At 30.0% G+C, this 16,912-nt stretch overlaps 1 pseudogene; it reads right to left on the bottom strand.

The window, feature by feature from the left end:
* Nucleotides 1-16,205: 16,205 nt before the first annotated feature.
* On the bottom strand, nt 16,206-16,451 carry LOC149527452 (protein transport protein Sec61 subunit beta pseudogene; annotated as a pseudogene).
* Between the last annotated feature and the right edge of the window lie 461 nt (nt 16,452-16,912).

Below are 16,912 nucleotides of genomic sequence, written 5' to 3'. Positions count from 1 at the left end.
TAGAACAAGTGAATGTTTAACAAGGAGATGAGAACTTAATTGTGTGTAGCAAATGTTAAACTCCAAGGTTATATTTATAGGTCAAAAAATCTTCTGGCCTCAATATTGCGTTTGTTAGCACCCACAGAGTCCATCATTCACACACACAAAAAAAAAAAAAAAATTGTTGACAAATATGTTAAGTGAGACTGTAAGAGCCTGTGACCAGTTTGGGCAAGTGTCAGGCATGAGGTAGCAAGCACATATAAAAGGGTCAAACAGAGCTAGCTGCAGCCATGTGCCTTTCAACGGCGTTTGGATTTGGAAATCAGGAGAACTCCTGCCTGGATTTGAAAATAATGTTACTTTCCTAATTTGTACTCTCAATTCTCAGACTGTAACAAGAAAACTAACTTTAATTGAACCTGTCTCCAGGGAAGCTAGAAGTGCCATGCAAATTTGGGGCTTAGCAAACCTACCGTACATCTTCTCTTTTAATTGAATATTACATGACAAGTAAACAAAATCATAGTACTATTCCCGTCTATCATTCTCAAAATTTTCAAAGCACACTAACGAAGACTTTTGCTTAATTTCCCATAACGGTAGGCTTGATTTTTTGGAGCGCTACAGCGATGGGCTTTAATACGAAGGACAAACAAATTTTCTATAGCTCCTTAATACAATAATTGATTTTAGTATCGCAAATTTGTCTTCGTTTTTCACATTGATATTAATGCTGAAATTGATTATTTAAAATCAAAGTAACCCTTTTAAATTCTCAGTTGGGGTTCATGAGAAAGTTTGGAACACACTGAGAATGCTACTAGAACCTATAATCACTATTGAAATTGAAGCTTTAATTTATCCCTCTTATTGATGCTTTAAAGTTTCAAATAAATAAGTTAAAAATCTATCACATATCTTGTACGATAAATGAATTGATTGATGCTTATCAAATTCAGTATCCAACAAACACAAGATCTTTTATTGGTGTTGAGTTAATATGACGTATTAACGAGAGTGACTTCTTTGTTTTATGGGTAATGTAAATATTTTTGTTGTCATAGAATTCAGTCTAGTAATAAAATTATTTCTGCTTTCTGAAGAAAAATTTATAATCATTATTGAGGGTATAGTAGTGCAACTTATGATTTTTTTTTCTAATTAATAAGGATAAGTGTTATTTCATTTCGATAATTGATTATCATTAGAATTCAATTTTTTGAGTATGACATTAATTTTTGAGTTAAGTATTTAGTATTGTTGGAGTTTTTATTTAGAACAAATATATCATCTAACAAGGTCAAATTTACTCCATAGTACTTAAAAAACAGCTCTTTTTCGTTTTGTCATTTTAAATGAGCGTGAAAAAAAAGGTGGAGCACTCGTGGACCACCCCTTTGTGCTGCACAATTGGCCTTTAGACTTTTGCATCAAAGGTATATTTAGAAACTCATTTGACACGGGGCATGCATGTGTAGAAACTCAATCAACTTGAGACATCCATGTGTTATGGGTTCACGTTTCTAACACAAAATATTCCTGATAAGTGATGAAATATTTTTGTTTTATGGGCAATGTAAATATTTTTGTTGTTGTAGAACTCAGTCTAGTAATGAAATTATTTCCTCTTTCCATAGAAAAAATATAATCATTATTGAGGGTATAGTAGTGCTACTTACGATTTTTTTTCTAAATTAAGAAAGATGAGTGTTATTTCATTTTGATAATTGATTATCATTTGAATTCAAGTTTTTTGAGTACGACATTAATTTTTGAGTTAAGTATTTAGTGCTGTTGGAGTACTTATTTAGAGCAAATATATCATCCAACAAGGTCAAATTTTCTCCATAATACTTAAAAAACAGCTCCTTTTCATTTTCTCATTTTAAATGAATGTAAAAAAGGTGGAGCACTCGTGTAGCACCCTTTTGTGTTGCACAACTGGCCTTTAGACTTTTGTAACGTCAAAGGAATTTTTAGGAACAGGAGTGGACGGTAAGCCATTAATTGGTCCCCCAAAATTTTTGAAAATATGTAATTTATATATATATATATATATTTTAATGGTCCCCTCAAAATTTTAAAATTTATTTATTTATTATATATTTTTAATGATCCCCTCAAAATAATTTTTTTATTTAATAATTAATACAAATAAAAATAACAAAACAACTCCACAAACCTACTTAACTTTACCATAATTTAAATCTCTCCACACCTCTTTCTCTCTTTCTCTTTCTTTTTCTCTTCTCTTTCGTGTCTTTTTATTTTTTTTTCTCTTTTCTAGTAACTCACCATTGAAACACATTTCATTCTTTTACTTTTTTTTCTATTTATATTATTTACCTATTTATATATTTAACTATTGTATGAAATCCTGTATTTCATATTTAACTATTTATATTTTATGCTTTATAGTTTTATATTTAATATTTCAAGTTTAAATATAAATAAATAAGAATATTGGATGTTGATTGTATTATTTTTTTCAAGTTTGATTAAAATATGAATAAGTTGAAAACAATTGATAATTTTTTAAAAGAAAAGAGGTAGATCATTCAAATGATTCTCCTGCACTTAAGCCACCAAGCCTCAATACTTCAACTCATGAATAAGAGTAGTGTGAATCAAAATGTCCAAGGCTCAATCTTGAAAAAATTGATACTTTTTATGTAGAACCTAATCTTAGATTATGACCAATGATATGGGAATTTTCTATCAATCAAAAGGATGAAATTCGTCGTGCTTATCTCAAACATGGGCCATGTCAAACCATTCTTAAGACGTATCCTTTATTATATGATGATCATCCTTGTAATTTTCAAGCTTCTTGGTTTGAATTATATCCTTCTTGTTTGGAGTATTCTTATGACAAAAATGTTGTATTTTGTTTGCCATGCTACCATTTTGGTAAGAACACATCAAATCGTCCAAGTTCAAATACATTTATTGAAAAAGGTTTCAAAAATAGGAAGAAAATAAATAGTGGAGAAAATTGTCCACTTTTGAATCATATTGGGAAAAATCCAAATTCCCTACATACTGTTGCTGTAAAATCTTGTGAGGATTTATTGAAAAAATCCAACATATTGATAGGCTTATCAAAAAACAAGCATTAAAAGAGATCTTGAATAATCGGCTTAGGCTCAAAGCTTTTATAGATTGTGTTAGATGGTTAACTTTTCAAGTTTGTATATTTGGAGGTCATGATGAAAGGCTATCCTCAAAAAATAGAGGAAATTTCATTGAAATGCTGAAATTGTTAGGATCTTACAATGATAAAGTTCATAAACTTGTCTTGGAAAATGCTCCATGGGTTGCTAAGTACACATCCAATGATGTTCAAAAGGAGATTTTTCATATTTTGGTTAACATGGTGAGAATTTCCATTAAAGAGGAAGTGAGAAAAACTAAGTTTTGTATTATTATTGATGAAGCTTGAGATGAGTATAAAAAAAGCAAATGGCTATTATTTTGAGATTTGTTGATGGTGATGGTTTTGTTCAAAAACATTTCTTCCATCTTGCACATGCTAGTGATACCAGTGCAATGACTTTGAAAAAAGAGTTAGTGTCTATTATTTCTCATTATAAACTTTAAGTTGAAAGTATTCAAAGTCAGGGATATGATGGTGCAAGTAACATGCATGGTGAATAGAATGGTTTATAAGCTTTGGTATTTAATGATTGTCCACACGCATATTATGTGCATTGTTATGCTTATAGATTACAATTAGCATTGGTTTCAACATCTAGAGAAGTAGTTTATATTCATGTATTTTTTACACAGTTAACTTCTATTGTAAATATTGTTAGTACTTTTTTCAAAAGGCATAACCAATTACACCTGCTCAAATAATTGACATTACAAATATGATTGCTAGTGATTAACTTGCAATAGATAGAGAAGCAAATCAAGTTGGAACTTTATAAAGAGCTGGATATACTCAATGGAGCTCACACTTTCATTCTATTTGTATATTAATAAGAATGTTTAATGCAACTTGCACTAGTATTAAAAGTATAATTGACGAAATGGCTAGTTATTCACAAAGAGGTGATACTTTTACTATTAGTGAAATATTAGTATCATGTGAATTTATTTTCATATCACACATGATGTATGAGATCATGGGAATCACTAATGTTTTTGGTCAAGCATTAAAATTATACTCTCAAGATATTTTAAATGCAATTCATCTTGTTTTTACTACAAAATAACTCCTTCAAAAGTTGAAAGATGATGGGCAGTCTAATTTGCTTGAGAATGTGAAACAATTTTGTCAAAAACATGAGATAGTAATTCCTGATATAGGTGCATGATATATCTTGGGTAAAGGTCGATCTCATTAACCAAATATAACTATGGAGCATCATTATCAAGTTGATGTATTCTTAGTGACAATAAATTCCCAGTTACAAAAATTGAATTTGAGATTCAATGAGTAAGCTGTGGAACTTTAAAGTTTAAGCACTACTTTAGATCCAAATAACAATTACAAATCATTCAATATTGATGATATCTACAAGCTAGTAGAGAGTTTTTCTTCTCAAGATTTCACAGAACAAGAAAGACTTATTTTGAGGGTACAATTGAAGAATTATGAGCTAGATATACCTCATTATCAAAGTTGTAAAGATATTAAGACACTTTTTGAATTGTGCCATAGGAAAGTTAAAAATTAACACTTGATTGATAGATTAATTCACCTTATTTTGACTCTTTCGGTTTCTACAGCAACTATGGAGAGAGCCTTTTTAGCAATGAAATTGTAAAAATAAGACTCCAGAACAAAGTGGATGATGAGTTTCTTGCAGATAATTGAGTTGTTTATATTAAGAAAGACATTGCTAGCCTTTTCAGTATAGAGTCAATAATTGATAAATTTAAATTTAGAAAACATTATTGAGTATAAGTTTCTTAAATAACTATTATAAGTTTGACATATTAGTTTTAAAAATTTTTAGTTCTTATTCTTTTTCATCTTTGGCCCCTCCAACAAAAATTGGTTAGCTCCACCCTTGTTTAAAAACTCATTCAACTCGAGGCATGCATGTGTAGAAACTCAATCAACTCGGAGCATGCATGTGTCACGAGCCACATTTCTAACCCAAAAGACATTACTGATAAGTGATGAAATATTTTTATTGTATGGGCAATGTAAATGTTTTTGTTGTTGTAGAACTCAGTCTAATAGTGAAATTATTTTTGCTTTTCGAAAAAAAATATAATCAATAGTAGTGCCACTTATTATTATTATTTTCTAAATTAAGAAAGATGACTGCTATTTTATTTTGATAATTGATTATCATTTGAATTCAATTTTTTGAGTATAACATTTATTTTTGAGTTAAGGATTTAGTATTGTTGGAGTATTTATTTAGAGCAAATATATCATTTAACAAGGTCAAATTTACTCCATAATACTTTGCAAGCAGTTCCATTTTATTTTGTCATTTTAAATGAATCTGAAAAGGAGTGGAGCACTCCTTTGTGTTCCACGATTGACCTTTAGACTTTTTTAAAGTCAAGGGTATATTTAGAAACTCAATCAACTCAAGGCGTGCATGTGTCACAGGCCCACATTTTTAACCCAAAAGACATTCTTTATAAGTGATAAAAGGTCCATTTTTATATATGCAAAACTTACCCCATCTCTTATTAATGTGGGATACCCCACCCATAGAGGAAAGAAACTTTTACATTAGTTTGAGTCTACTTCTCTTACACTAGTCTTAAATCTACTTTGAACCTTTTATCTCTTATGGGTGCTCCATATCCATAAAAATTTAGGTATGCTCTGGTACCACTTATTACAAGCCCATGCTTTCAACTCAAAAGATATACTTGATAGGTTGTGGAAGGCCGATGCTTATATACTTAAGATCCACCCCATCTCTTACTAATGTGGGATCTGTGACTCATGCACTGCTGTTTCTTTTCATTTTACCTTTTACTTAAATTTTTGTTTTCATTGTAACTATATTAGTTTTGCTTATCATTTAAAAGTGTAACTTGCCATTATTGAAGATAAAATTGAAGGTTTTAATGATTATTTTTAACTTTAAAAGATTAATTTTGCATGAAATATAAGTTTTTTACCTTATAGTTAGTTTTATTTTTTTATCTTATTCCACTAAACAACAATCAAATACACGTATCAAAACAATAAAATAAAATAACAATCCAAATATTTCATTGCATAAACAGTTTTAGCTACTACAACATTCAAGCATTTTGCACAAATAAACCTTTTTTAGAATATTATTATTTTGGTTAAATAGGCAAATATCCCTAAATTTTACCAAAAAAAGTCAATTTAGCTCATATCCTTTTATTGCATTCAAATAAGCCCTTAAACTCTTATTTTGGATCAAATAAATCCCTTGTACTAAATGTTAACAAACAGAAGTTAGTCAATGCCACGTCATCTTCCACGTGGTATGTTGACATGTCATCTTGATGACGTCAATGTTACGTGGTAGATGATGTGGCATAAAAAATTGTTGACTAGGAATTGAATTTTTTTTTCTTTTTTATCCATTCAAATGTCTAAAAATTATTGATGAGGGATTTGAAACAAAAAATAAAAAATAAATACTAATTGCTTCAAACTAATTACCATCATTTCTTAACTGAGTACTATCCTTTTAATTAAAGCTATCCTTTCTAACAAAAACAACATTCACTTTCTTCAACATTCGCTAAATCCAACAAATCCTCTCTCTATCTGCAAATTCTAGTTTCTTTTTTAAAAATTATTCTTTAAGCATTTTTGAATTTTTAAAAACTGTGAAAGATGTGGGGAGAGAATATATTATTGTTAGTAAATAAAATTCAATGCTATCATATTTCCCTTATAGATTTTAGAGAAGAAAAGAGCATTGGATGTCCTATATAGATTATAGGGAAGAGAAGAGAAGAATTTAACTTTCTTTTATAAATTCTAAAGAAGAGAAGAGCATCAGATTTCTTTTACAAATTCTAGGGAAGAGAAGAGAAGAATTTGATTTTTTTTGATTGTGGAACAACATCGTGTGTCTTTGCTAATTTCAGTATCATAAACATTATGTATCTCATCTTTATTCTTCCCCTTTCAAAATCATTTTTGGGTATTTTTGGATTTCTCTACATTAACTTTCAGTCAAGCAACAATGGCTTTAATCAAATTGGAAAAGTTGGATTAGGTTTTTTTGTTAAGAATGATGGCTTCAATTAACAAGATGGTAATTAGTTAAGAAACAGTTTGAAACAATTAGGTTTTTTCTTTAATTTTTTTGTTTCAAATTTCTAACCAATAATTTTTGAACATTTGAAAAGGAAAAAACCTAATCCTGAGTAAGTAATTTTTGATGCCACATGGCATTGATGTCATAAAGATGACACATCAACATACCACATGGCAAATAACGTGGCATAAAAAATTACTGACTGTATCATTGACTAACGAAAGTTAGTCAATAGTTAGTGAGAGGAGCTTATTTGATCCAAAATAAAAGTTCAAGTGCTTATTTGAACAGAATAAAATAATGTGAATTAATTTGACCTTTTTGATATAGTTTGGGAACTTATTTGGTTATTTAGCCTATTATTTTTTTATCTTATCAGAATATGTTCATTGTGTAACAATTAGATGTAAACAAAAAATAAAAAAGAGAAATCTCAAATATTCATTGCAAAAACTAAAATAAAGGAAGTGTAATTTGATCTTTTTAATACTCATTTAAAGACATTTTTCAATTGGAAGCTCCAAACAATGAAAAGAGCCTTATCGCTAAAGAACATTCGAAACTTGAAGTAGTGTAGTAATATTTTTAATTCAATTTTCTTAATACATTAGACTACTTTTAACCCTTGCTCTTGCAACACCCTTCATGGGTATAAATGGGCTATTTAAGTTTGCTATAGGCTTTTAAAAGTGGGTCTTGAAGCTTTCTTTGCTGCCCTTAAAAGGGTTAAGAGATTTAGTGCCTATTTGGCTTGATTTTTTTTTTTGATTTATCTATTTCTTAAATGCAAAAAACAACCCAAATAGGATTTTGAAAAGCTCTTAAAAAGAGTAAATTTTTTTTTTAAAAAAAGAGCTTAAAGAAATGCTCTAGATAGGAGCTTTCTCTTTTCTTCTTTTAAAAACATGCTAGCTTTTTGGAAAATATCTTTCTCCCTCAATTGATCTGTTTTTCCTCTACTTTTCCCTACATAGACTGCTAGAAAAAAAAAGAAAAAAAAAGCAAAAGATTAAGAGAAAGGAAGATCCAAATTCAAAGTTGCATTTAGGTATTTATTAAAGGTTTACTTTATTCTTTACCAAAAAAGATTTGAATATCAAATACGTCGTTTCCTCTTTTCTCTTCTTTCTATAGGAATTGAGGCATCATGGTCCGATTGCTTACTAGATCAACAAAAATTTAATACTATTACTACTATACACAGTTTGAGAGCTATTCCATTTTTATGTGGATTTCTTTGATTTTAGCATCTGAAATCATATATAAGCTCGAAGCAAACTTAATCTATTTTGGTTTATTTAGTGCTTGAAGATGTCATGAATATCCTTTATGGTAATTTTAACCAAAATTAGAACTTATATAATTTATTTTACCAAATAGCTTACCAAACAACTTTAGCTTAATTTTAAAAGCTATTATATTTCATAAAAGCTTCATAATAGCTTTTAAGCTAGACCAAACAAGCTCTTAGTCTAAGATTGTGCAACTATCTCTTACTTTCTTTGTTTTTTTTCTTGAAAAAGCTATTATCCTTTTAATAGGGGATAAAAATCCACCACTACCCTTTTTCAAAATTTATTCAAAGGTACTAGAAAAATAATGCTATTATAAGTGAAATAAAAAATAACAAAAATAAAAGTAACAAAATCCAAATAAGAAAAATATTCTCTTATTGGTCTTATTTGGAAGTGTTGGAATAGTGAGGTGTTGGAATTTAAAGAGAATTGGCAAAATTGACTACAAGACATACTATAATAGTCATTATCTTTAAGGCTTATTTTACTTTTACCACTTGATATGCAAAAAGGAATGTGCGAATAGCCTTGAGAATAAAATGAAGTCAAAGTCTAACTTCATCTTGCATTTACGAGATTAGATTTCTAGGCATGACTAGACGGTTGCAAAGTTGTCACTGTCTTACATCCTACCTTTTTTAGCAAGTAGAATAGGGTGTTCGAATTCAAAGAGAATTGGTAAAATTAACTTCAAGGTGTGCTATAGTAGTCACTATATCTCTTTAAGGCTTATTTCATCCCCACCACTTGGTATGCAAAAAGAAATGTGTGAATAGCCTTGAGGATACAATGAAGCCAACATATAACTTCGTCTTACAATTACGAGATTAGACCACTAGACACGACTAAAGGGTTACATAGCTGTCACAGCTTACAACCTACCTTTGTAGCAAGTTGATTGTAAGGATTTTGGATATTTTAGTAAACAATAGGAACTTAAAGTGCTTATATGCCTTTGTTTGAATTTTTCATTCATTTCCTGTCATATCTCAAACTGGTTGCTAGCAAATATTTATACAGACTTGTAAGTGCCTCTTTGTTAAAGACTTAACTTTACATTGAAGTGCCTATTTGTCTTTAGACACAACCTTTCAATTGAAGTACCTTTTTGTCTTTGGACATAACCTTTAATCTTACTAGACATAATCTTTGTATTAAAGTTGTTTTTCCTGTAGTCACATTATTAAATGGCACAATCTTTCATTTTGAAAATATACTAACAATCCCCCACCATTGTTAAAACTTCCAAATACCAACAACTTTAAAATTCTTATGCATAAATGAAGGTCTTAGTGAGATTGAAACCTTCACTTAGTGAAATGTGTTACTGTTGGTCTAAATTTTATGGTTGACTAAGTATTGAACCAATGATTTTTCATCGACTAGTTAGGGCATAAATCATACACAAAACTGCTACTCAATTTGTGTCTAGTTTTGCCAACATGTGTATGGTCTTGTGTTATGCATCCATTCATGAGTACTGTTTGAGTCAAGCATTTAACTCCTAAAAGTAGCCACACTTCTCATTCAGATAGGTAGCACTTATCAAAAGTACCCCCGTAATTATAGTATTTTAACAAATATATGTTATAGGTCTATTAAGAATTTACATTCAATCTTATACGTTTACTTATTACAAGTACCAAGCAATTATCCATGTGATATATTATGACTCATTGAACTCAAGACTTGTAGGCATCCACAAGCAGTGAGTTAAGCTTCCACCACAAGTGATTTTATGTTTAAGGCTTAAGACTTATCCCTTTTAAGGTCTTTACTACCAAGTCCTTTGTAAGTCCTTTGGTAAGACCTCACATAGCTTATAGTGATCAAATATGTTGTCTTACAATATTTTGTCAAAGTTCAATGTATATATTCTTTCCATTATAGACTTGACTATATGCTTTCAACACCGTAACTTCACTGTCACAATGTATTAAGATTAGTGACATTAGTGTTGGCCATAATGAAATTTCATAAAGTAAATCTCTTAACCATTCTATTTCTTTAGTGCTAAGGTTATAAACTCTACTACCATGGTGGAATCTACTTGACACAATAATTTCTTAGAACCCCAAGAAACAACACCCTTTTCAATTGTAAAAGTCCAATCCATAGTAGAGGTATAATCTTTTGATTTGAGTTCCAACTAGTATATGTAAATCCTTTTAGAGCTAAAGGAAAAATTGAATAACAAATGCCATAGTTAATCATACTCATTAAGTATTTTAGAACTTCATGAATTGCAAACCAATGCACTTGACTTAGATTACTTGTAAACCGATTAAGCATCTTAACCGGAAAAGCGATGTTTGACATTGTACACACCATAACATACATTAGAGATCCAATTACCCTTGCATATTTTAGTTGCGCTATTAGTTTGTATTTATTTGGTATTAGCCTTATATTAGAATCATAAGGCATAGATACAAGTGTACAACTTAACTTACCGAACTTTATTATCTTTTGAATGTAATGAGATTGAGATAAATATATGTCGTCATTATCTCTCATTATTCTTATACCAAGAATAATATTCGTCACACCCACATTTTTCATGTCGAAATTATTTGACAAAAACATTTTTGTATCTTTATCTTTTTCCAAGTCAATACCAAATGTTAACATGTCATCCACATGCAAACAAATGATGGCACCTTTGCCATTATTGAATTTACTTTAGACACATTTGTCAAATTGATTAATCTTGTAGCTATTAGCTACAACAACCTCATCAAACTTTTGATGCCACTATTTAGGGGTTTGTTTTAATCCATACAAAGACTAAACAAGGTTACGCACTTTCCTTTCTTGACCAAAAACCACAAATCCTTTATGTTGTCCATATACACCTCTTCAGCTAATTCACCATTTAAGAATGTCATTTTAACATCTATTTGACAAATTACCAATCTATGGATTAATGAAAGTGTGTTAGAAAAGATAGGCTTAAAGTAAAACTACCAAAAGATAGGTGAATTGATTATTAAGTAAAAATTCTCCCCTTTTCAAAAAGTCAATTCAACTATGAAAGATTAAAAAAATAAAATAGAGCATGAACTGAATATGTAAAGAGTAATAAAGTAAGGACTTAGCAAGACTTTTATAGAGGTTGGCCTTCCAATGCCTATGTCCTCTTCTTTGATAGCATAAGAAGTTTAAATCCACTATCAACTTGCCTTTTTAATAGAGTTAGGCATAACCATTACAACATGCCTTTTGCAAGATTAGGTGTAACTTATACCAAGACACAACTTTTTCAGGTTAAAGTATAACCTTTACACAAGAATAAGCCTTTTAAAAGATTAGGCAAAAACCTTCTACCTTTTGCTTAGAGGTATAACTGATACAATAGTGGATTCAAGTGAACCGCAAACTATAAACTTCTAGAAAGATGGATAATGAAGTTTTTGTTCAGAAAGGTATAAGCATTCAAAAATAAAAATGATCAAGGAAGGTCCAAACTCAATAAAGATCAGCTGAAGGGCAAAGACATGAACTTTAGGCTTTTTGCTGCTTAAAGGTAGGAACTTTTCTGCTCACAACTGTTTCTCTTATTTTTTAGGTTTTTTCCTCTTCAAGGATAATTTAAAATCTTTCAAAATCCTCTTCTCTTCTTGCTTTAATATCTTGCAGATGCATATTTATAGCCTCTAAAATCTTTTACCCATTGGAGTAAGTTTTAAATCATAACTTATATGTTCTAGCCTACTTGCACAATACTGTCACTTCTATTGAGTCAATTCTTCACAAAGGATATAGCTTTCTGTCTCTTAAGAATTGATTCCTTTATTCTGAGGTGTTAGTTCTTCTACAATTAGACATAAATGTGACACCTTTAAAATCTTGAAGAATCGATTATTTTACCTCAAGGTATTGGTTCTTCACTATGGACTAGTGCAAAAATTTGAATTCAAGCTTGAATTTTCCCGTTCCACTTTTGCCCAGTTGTGCCATGCCTTTCTTGGTCACCAAGTTTCTAAGTTGTACTTTTGGTGCTTAAAGAACTTATTTTTTCTCTTTGTAGAATGGATTCTTTCTTCCTTGTTTTTCTCTTTCTACCTTTCGTCTCTCTATAATCGATTTTTTGTCTCTTAGGTGTCAGTTCTTCACAAGGTCTATAGCTTCTGTCTTCCAAGAATCTACTTTTCCTTGTCTTAGAATCGATTCTTCTTGTAATTAAAGAAATATATTTTGCTTTTTTTTAAATTTAAGAATCAAGTTATTTCTTTTGAGAACTTGATCCTTGGGCTGACACATATAATTTCAAAAACAAGAGACTTTTGAGAAGATTAAGAGATGATCATCCATTTTAAAAATATGTTCAGAGAATTAAAGTATTTCAATATATTTTTCTACTAAGTTCAACTTTAAGAATCCCTTGAGATTTTTCTTCATACTCAAAAATATCTTTCACTTTCAAAGCTCATCAAGTTCAATCAATTTTGTCATATCAAAACAAGAATAAAGCTAACAATCTCCCCTTTTTTGATATGACAAAATTAAGAGTTAAATTTGCTCATTGAAGAAAAACTCTCCTAAAAATATGCTCAATATTTCAAAGTACCTTTCTCAAGTAAAGCTCCTTTTGAATTTGTGCTTTTCCCAAAAAGATTTACATTTAAGTTTGAAAGCACTCTTGAAAACCCATTTTGAAAAATCCAGTCACAAGAATGAAAATTTAAGTGCAAATTTACTCATTATATTTCTCTTTCTTTTTGTTATATCAGAAATGAAAAGAAAATGGAGTATAAGAACAAAAGAGGAAAAACTTATGGAGAGATAGAGCATTAGCAATACAACTTAAGTAAAATTATCAACATTCAATGATGAAATCACAAAGGCATTCATAGCAAGTAAGTTCAACCAACAGATATCAGTAAATATGTGGACAAATGTATGTGAATGAAAATGCAAAAGTCATCCATTTAGATTAAAAATTTAGATGTTTTAAGAGTTACAATAATTTTGCTTCGCAAAATGATATTTGTCTTCTGAGGGATTGACTTGAGGAATAACTATCTAAGTTAAACTTCCTCTAAAGTTGATTCTTCTTCTTTCCATGTTCTTTTCTTTGATGCTGTAGCTTTATGACTTGTTGTCAATTTAGTTGTCCATTTCTACAATTAAGGAGTTCATGGTGTCTTGAGAAGGTGGATCTTTAATGTTAGTGAAATTCCTGCTTTCATCTATTTTTGTATCTCTATGTTCAGAAACATGTTCATGTTTCACATTTTTTTAATACCATTTCCCTTTCAACCAAGAGCTAGTCGAACTCCTTTATTGCTTCTTCAATGGTCTTTCAATTTTGACAACTAATTATCAAGTCTGACTAGTGTTGACTTCAAGTGCCTCCATCAGTTGGCTAATTACCATTCCATGAACTAATCTTTCATTTTGTCCTTCAATTACTTCTAACATGTCTCTTAGAATGAAATAAACTAGATTGATTTGCTTGTGTTTGATGTGATGCATAAAATATAGAACTTCACTTTTCACAAATAGTATTTTTTCCCACTTGGTTTTAAAAACCAATATAAAATTAAGTGTAAGATCTTGTCATGAAAGCCTAATCGATTTACACTGAAAGGTTCTAATGGTGTTGGTGGAGGGAAGATGAAGAACTTATTTTCTAGGTCATGTTCATTGAGTTCATTACATAAACTTTTTGGGTTTATTCCAAAGTTTAGGCTGAACCCTAAACCCTAATAACGCAAACCCACTAAGTCTTGATATAAATTTAAACCTATCATAACATTTTATATCTCAATGGTCTAGCTCAATAACCCAATATGTTAATTAATAATTGAAAAGGCAAATAGAAAATAAGAGGAGAGCTTCCTCAATAAGCTGCCCATGTCGTGTAGAACACACAAAGTTAAAAGGCATTTCATTTGAGTTTGAAAATTGCTTTCTTTTCCAGTTTTGCATATAGAGAGTAAGAGAGATTCCTTCCATAGTTTCGTTTGGCCATATGTATATATGACACCGTCATTAATGTTAATTTGCATTTTTTTGTATATCCAATGTCTTGTGAATTTTATTTAATCCTTTAGATGAGTGAGAATTGGATGATACAATTATATGACACCGTCATTAATGTTAAAGTTCTCGTTAACCGTTAAGTGTCTCTTTTTGATTGGCCCATCCTTTAAAAATGCTTTATCTTCCCCCCTGATAGCTTCATTGTCACAAGGTATTAAAATTGGTGACATTAGTTTTAGCCATAATAAAATTTTATAGTGTAAATCTCTGAACCATTTCGTTTCTTGAGTGGCAGATGTATTACACACTTTGATGTGTAATTTGAATCAAAGATCATGGAATTAATGGAAAATCTTCAATGAAATTGACAACCTAAAAAAAATTTAGAGGAAATTGTGAGGACTAACCCTCCCTATAAGACTATTTTTGAAATAACCATCAAAATAAATTTAACTGTTTTTAACCAAAGTTAGCCATGAGACAACAAAAATGGCTTTAAAACTATTTTAAACAAATTAAATGCTCCAAAATTTTCTCTCCCACCATTCATTTGTTGTACTCCCCCATTTTGTTGTGCTTTCTATTTTCTCTCTCATCATCTAACTCTTTTTAATTTTACCACCATCACCATTTCTATATAATATGGAAAGTAATAACATATTCTTGGATTTATTAGTTTACATTCATAAAATCCTTTATCGTCGATCTACAGACAAAAGGCATGGTATGGTGAGTATCAACAGGTTCTTGGGTTTATTAGTGTTGAGTTTTTTAGTAATTCAAGTCTGGTAGAACATGCCTTAGCATGTAACAAAGTGCATTATGTCTTGGAGTGTAAGATCAGTAGGAAGAAGGAAGCTTTGGCGTGTAACATTTGGTGCTGAAGCTTTGGTCTTGGCATGGAACGTATGATACTAAAGCTTTTACCTTGGCGTGTAATACCTTTTGCTGTAGCTTTGGTGCGTGTAACATGTGGTGCTAAAGCTTTGACCTTGGTATGTAATATATGCTGCTGCAGTTTTGGTGTGTAGTATCTTTTGCTTTGGCTTTGGCATGTAACATCTAGTGAAGAAGCTTTGGCCTTGGTGTGTAACAATTGATGGTGAAGCTTTGACCTAAGCGTGTAACATTTGCTACTGAAGTTTAGTGTGTAACATCTTTTATTAAAATGTGTAACATCTGCTTGGGCTTGCAATGTCGTTTTGTTTTTCTTTTCTGTTATTAAATATGGAGTGTAACTTGCTCATTTGTATTTTACTACAACATAAACTCTTGGAATTAAAATGTGTAATAACATTTTTTCAATTGTAACAATATTTTTTAAACATAGCTTGTAATAATAATATTCTTTAAACATAGAGCATAACTTGTTTTCAATCTTTGTATTTCATTAAGATATAAACTATTGAAGTTAAACACTTTCACGATAAAGATAAAAGTTTAAAATCAAAATAAAATTGATATAAAAATGAATATGTATTGAAAAATTATTCAACGTTGTTGGGATGAAATGGATTTAGATAAAAAGATATTATCCAAAATCCTCTACTTTGGATAATTAGGTTTTTGGTTATTTTATTTATTTTTGTAATAGAAGAAATTTAAAATATACTAGTATTATAAAGAAAGGAGAGAGGAATTGAATCCATCAAAGTAAAAAAAAAAATTAGTAGATTGGAACTTAATTTTGCTAATCTTAATATACTTGTCAAGCCTCCTTAAGAATAAAGTACAACTTACCCATGATATAGAGAATGGCAACAAAAACCATGAAACTAATGCTCATGACAAGCACGACATGGGGAGATCTTGAGAGCCCTAGTCCATCATCTGTGTAAAACTGAAGCACACTCTTGGCAACCCCTTCGGAGGCAGCATCGTTTGTCATTCTTCTCCTTTTCATGCTAGCAGCTGTGGCTAAACTTTCTTTTGGTGGAGTTATTCTAGTTGTCATTTTTGAATTGACTCAAATTTTAGATAATGTAATTTAAATATAAGGAGATTTCATAAAGAGTAATTTTGTCTAATTTTTTTTTCTTAATTAAAAATAGTTAAAATTAAAACAAAATGATTATTTTTGAAAACAACTTATTTTAGGGATAAAAAAATAGACTCAAAAAATTAAAAAGAAAGTAATTTTTGTGCATATTCTTAGAAAATCAAACTCTTGTACAAAATTTTTAACAAAGATAGGCGTTAGTAGAGATGCAATATTTTCTATTTGGTGGTAAAAAGGATTGGATACGGCTTGATTGAGGTTGAGTGTAAGTTAAGGGGAGCCTTAATGTAATTATATGTCTATCTCAAATTTATGACATAATAAATTGTATCAGTTTGTTGATATTAATAAATTATCAGTTTGACTGAGGGAAAAAGAATTGATCCGCCTCACTAGCAACTGATATTACCTCTAAG

Source organism: Theobroma umbraticum, unplaced genomic scaffold (assembly GCF_002168275.2).
Source record: "Theobroma umbraticum cultivar Fairchild unplaced genomic scaffold, ASM216827v3 scaffold_95.0, whole genome shotgun sequence".
In the NCBI taxonomy this organism is placed as follows: Eukaryota; Viridiplantae; Streptophyta; class Magnoliopsida; order Malvales; family Malvaceae; genus Theobroma; species Theobroma umbraticum.
The sequence above is the reverse complement of the archived record's forward strand: the minus strand, read 5'-3'. Positions and strand labels throughout refer to the sequence as shown.